This window comes from Colobus angolensis, unplaced genomic scaffold (genome assembly GCF_000951035.1).
Source record: "Colobus angolensis palliatus isolate OR3802 unplaced genomic scaffold, Cang.pa_1.0 Scaffold8, whole genome shotgun sequence".
Classification (NCBI taxonomy): Eukaryota; Metazoa; Chordata; class Mammalia; order Primates; family Cercopithecidae; genus Colobus; species Colobus angolensis.
The window spans coordinates 18,605,239-18,610,723 of NW_012121820.1; positions in this window are offsets into that span (position 1 = coordinate 18,605,239).

Genomic DNA, 5,485 nt, shown 5'->3' on the forward strand with positions numbered 1-5,485 from the left:
AAAAAAAAAAAAAAAAAGAAGAAGAAGAAGAAGAGAAGAGACATAGAGACAAACACCCAGGGAGGGAGAATGTCATGTGATAACAGCGGCAGAGATTGGAGTTATGCAGGTGCAAGGTAAGAAATGCCAGGGATTGTTGGCAATCTCCAGAAGCTAGAAAAGGCAAGGAAGATTCCTCTCCTGGAGCCTATGGATAGAGCGTAGCCCTGCCAACACCTTGATTTCAGACTTCCAGACTTCATAACTACCAAACAATAAATTTCCATTGCTTTAAGCCACCCACTTAGTGGCATTTTGTTATGGCAGCCCTAACAATCTAATGTAGTTATAAATGGTGGTTTTGGAGAAGGAGGACAGAGTAGAACTTAATAAAGGTTGAAAACCATATTTATTGGTGCCAATATAATCTTTGCTTGATTTTCTTCAATAGTACTCAAGAATCCAGAGGCAGGCATGGAATAAATACACAATTGCAGGGTTGAGGTCTTTCTAGTGGACAAGATAGGAAGACAATTGAGCAAGGGAGTTAATACTGGCAAGAGAGAAATTAAAACAATAGACCGGATGGGAACTAGATGGAAGAAACAAAGAGGTGAGAGGGTCAACAGACTATAAAGAGAAGAGATAAAAAGTGCAGTGTCTCAATGGGGTAGAACAACAGGTGTACTCGGAGTAATGAATGAAAACCAGAATAATAGGATGGTGAGAACAAAGAATGACATAAATTAAAAATTTCAGAATTCAAACAATTCTGGTGATGAGGTCTAAAATTGACCATGGGAGCGGGTGGGGAAGCACACTTCACAGAAATCCAATATGTGACCTCTTGTGACTGGTTTCTTTCATTTAATGTTTTTTGAGGGTCATCCATGTTGTAGCATGTATTAGTACTTCATTTCTTTTTATTGCTGCATAATAATCCATTGTCTGGATATACCATATTGTGGTTTTTTTTTTTTTTTTTTTAGTTTTGCTCTTGTTGCCCAGGCTGGATTGGAATGCAATGGCACAATCTCGGCTCACTGCAACCTCCACCTCCCAGGTTCAAGCAGTTTTCCTGCCTCAGCCTCCTAAGTAGCTGGGATTACAGGCGCCTGCCACCACGCCTGGCTAATTTTTTTGGTATTTTTAGTAGAGACAGGGTTTTGCCATGTCTGGTCTCGAACTCCCAACTTCAAGTGATCCCCCGCCTCGGCCTCCCAAAGTGCTGGGATTACAGGTGTGAGCCACTGCACCTGGCCACCATATTGTTTTTATCTATTCATTGGTTGATGGATATCTAGGTTGCTTCTACTTTTCTACTATTATGAATAATGCTGTGATGAACATTTACAGACAAGTTTTGTGTGGACATATGTTTTCATTTCTCTTGGATATATACCTTGGAATGGAATGGTTGAATCATATGGTAACTCTATGTTTAGCATTCATAGAACAGCCAGACTGTTTTCCAAGAGGTTGCAGTGAGCTGAGATTGCTCCAGCCTGGGTGACAGAGCAACACTCTCTCTAAAAAAAAAAAAAAAAAATTGTTTGTAGAGATGGGGTCTCACAACGTTGCCCACACTGGTCTCAAACTCCTGGCCTCAAGTGATCCTCTTGCCTGGGCCGCCTGAGTTGCTGGGATTACGGGCATAAGCCACCATGCTTGGCCCAATTGTTTTATTTTAAATAAATGGCTAGGTTTCAATGTGGGGCCTATAAAGAAGTATGGGAATTCTGCGGGGTGAAGTCACTGTGAAAAGAAAGATGGGCAGAGGGAGCTTAGGGAGAACAGTGGAGATCGCCAGGGCTTCAGGCTGAGGGTTTGGGGTATAAGAAGTTGAGGAGCTCTGGCAGTGGAGGGAAGCTGAGCAGCACTGGGGAGCTGAGGCTAAGGAGAATGGGGATTCCTCTGCGACAGGACTATGGAATCTGTTTGAGATAAAGTTGTCTATACTGCCAGCCTGTTCTAGAAAGTTCCTTCTACTTTTTGCGTTAATGAAACCTGGCCTTCCCATTTGAATATTACTTCCCTTGTAGCCCTCCCTGGAATGTTATCTGTCATCACTGTATGCTCTGTTTGTGTTAAGACTGGGAGTTGTCCAGGTCTGGTGGATCACACCTGTAATCCCAGCACTTTGGGAGGCTGAGGTGTGTGGATCATGAAGTCAGGAGTTTGAGGCCAGTCTGGCCAACATAGTGAAACCCTGTCTCTACTAAAAATACAAAAAATTATCCAGGTATGGTGGTGTGGTGTGCGCCTGTAATCCCAACTACTCGGGAGGCTGAGGCAGGAGAATCGCATGAACCTGGGAGGTGGAGGTTGCAGTGAGCCGAGATTGCACCACTGTACTCCAGCCTGGTTGACAGGGCCAGAACTTGTCTCAAAAAAAAAAAAAAAACAAAAAAAAACTGGAGTTGGAGTCTTCATCCACTTGCTGTCACATACTTTCAGTCCATTACCCCAACCTGCTCCTTTAAGGCTCATGCTATATGTTCATTCTACTACCAACCTGATGGATACTCTGTTTATTGTAGGCTTTGGCATCAGACATTGTGTATGCCTCTTCATTCTGAGTCTAGCCATCGTTCTAGGCAACCTAAATGTCTGTGTAGATGACACATCTTAAATTCTGGGTTCTCAACTCGTTCAAGGCCTCCACTTCAGGGACTTTTCAGTTTCACTTCACTTCAGCCACATTCTTCCACAGCCACCTCTAATTCTGAAATATTAAATTCAAACATCTCACTGTCTGATCTCAATTTCTTATCTTTTAAGTTCTCATTCAGTTATTCTCTTAACATTTTATTTTATTCATTTGTTCCTTTATATTTTCTAACAGTTCCTCCCTCTCTTTATTTCTTTCACCATACAGATTTCCTGGCTTATCATTTGAAACTTTCTTGACAACATCGGCCTTTTTTTTTTTTTTTTTTTGTGAGATGGAGTCTTGCTCTGTCGCCAGGCTGGAGGGCAATGGCATGATCTCAGCTCGTTGCAACCTCTGCCTACTGGGTTCAAGTGATTCTCCTACCTCAGTCTCCCAAGTAGCTGGGACTACAGGTGCATGCCACCATGCCCAGCTAATTTTTTTTTGTATTTTTAGTAGAGATAGAGTTTCACCATGTTGTCCAGGATGGTCTTGATCTATTGACCTGCTGATCCAGACAACATTGGCACTTTCTATGCTCTGATTACATCCATTGCTGACCTGGAAACACCCTAATCCTTCATTGAATCCAACTCTACCTCTCTCCCCTGCTAATACTAAGACAGCAAATGACTTTGGAGAAAAATCACACAGAAATAGACTGATGCCATTAACATTTTTGTTCTTAACCTGGGCGTAGTGGCCCCTGCCTACAGTCCTAACTACTTAGAAGGCTGGTCAAGAGGGTCACTTGAATGCAGGAGGTTGAGGCTGCAGTGAGCTATGACTGTGCCACTGCACTTCAGGCTGGGGGACAGAGAGAGATCCTGTTTTCAAAAAAAAATTATTTTTCTCTTAAATGTACAAGAATGTTCAAGAAAATATTGGTTATTAGAAAAAAATGTAAATAAGCTGTCTATCAACTATACCATATCTGTGGTATAGTCATATGATAGAACAGCTTTTTTGTTTGTTTGTTTTGTTTTGTTTTTTTGAGACTGAGTTTCGTTCTTGTTGCCCGGGCTGGAGTGCAATGGCGTGATCTCTGCTCACCGCAACCTCTGCCTCCTGGGTTCAAGCGATTCTCCTGCCTCAGCCTCCCGAGTAGCTGGGATTACAGGCACACGCCACCAAGACCGGCTAATTTTGTGTTTTTAGTAGAGACGGGGTTTCTCAATGTTGGTCAGGCTGGTGTCAAACTCCTGACCTCAGGTGATCCACCCACCTCGGCCCCCCAAAGTATTAGGATTACAGGGGTGAGCCACTGTGCCCGGCTGATAGAACAGTTGTTAAAATGAACTGGATCTATACAAAAATTCTATATAAAATTTTAAAATGCCGGGTGTGGTGGCTTATGCCTGTAGTCCCAGAACTTTGAAGGCAGAGGCGGGCAGATCGCCTGAGGCCAGGAATTCGAGACCATCCTGACCAATATGGTGAAACCCTGCCTCTACTAAAAATACAAAAATTAGCTGGGCTCGGTGGTGGGTGCCTGTAATCCCAACTACTCGGGAGGCTAAGACGGGAGAATCACTTGAACCCAGGAGGCGGAGGTTGCGTGAGACAAGATCACCCCATTGCACTCCAGCCTGGGTGACACAGCAAGCCTCCATCTCAAAAAACAAACAAACAAACAACAACAAAAACTGTTTCTTGATTTTTTATTTTAATTAATTCATGTATATATTTTTTGAGACAGGGTCTCACTTTGTCACCCAGGCTGGGGTGCAGTGGCACGATCAATGCTCACTGTGGCCTCGACCTCCCCAGGCTCAGGTGATTCTCCCATCTCAGCCTCCTGAGTAGCTGAGACCACAAACACATACCACCACAAACAGCTAATTTTTTTGTGCTTTTATTAGAGACAGGGTTTTGCCATGTTACCCAGGTTGGTCTCAAACTCCTGGGCTCAAGAGATCTGCCCAACTTGGCCTCCCAAAATGTTGGGATTACAGGTGTGAGCCACCATGCATGGCCCAAAGTCAACTTCTTAAATATGAATTAGGTAGACCTCCCTACTTAATATCCTCCAATGGCTGGGTATGGTGGCTCTCACATGTAGTCCCAGTTACTCAGGAGGCTAAGACAGGAGGATCCCTTGAGCCCAGGAGTTCATGACCAGCTTGGGCAACATAGAGAGATCCTGTCTCTTAAAATATAACTCCTCTGGCCAGGCACGGTGGCTCACGCCTATAATCCCAGCACTTTGGGAGGCCAAGGAGGGCGGACCACAAGGTCAGGAGTTTGAGAAGAGCCTGGACAATATGGTAAAATCTCGTCTCTACTAAAAATACAAAACTTAGCTGGGCATGGTGGTGCCCACCTGTAGTCCCAGCTACTCGGGAGGCTGAGGCAGAAAAATCACTTGAACCCAAGAGGCGGAGGTTGCAGTGAGCTGAGATTGCGCCGCTGAACTCCAGCCTGGGTGACAGAGCAACCTGCCACCATAGCCGGCTAATTTTTTGTATTTTTTGGTAGAGACAGGGTTTAGCCATGTTGCCCAGGCTGGTCTCTGAACTCCTGGTCTCAGGTGATCCACCTGCCTTGGCCTCCCAAAAGTGTTAAGATTACAGGCATGAGGCACTGCACCCATCCTTAAAATATACTTTTTTATTTCCTACCTCAAGACTGTTGTTCTGAAATCTTCTTTCCCTCTCCCACTCCCCAACATTTGCTGGTAGAATAGCATTTGTACAGACACATAGACCAATAGAACAGAGTAGAGCCCCAAAATAAACCTATACATTTATAGTCAATTGATTTTCTTTTTTTTTTTGAGACGGAGTCTCGCTCTGTCGCCCGAGCTGGAGTGCAGTGGCCGGATCTCAGCTCACTGCAAGCTCCGCCTCCCGG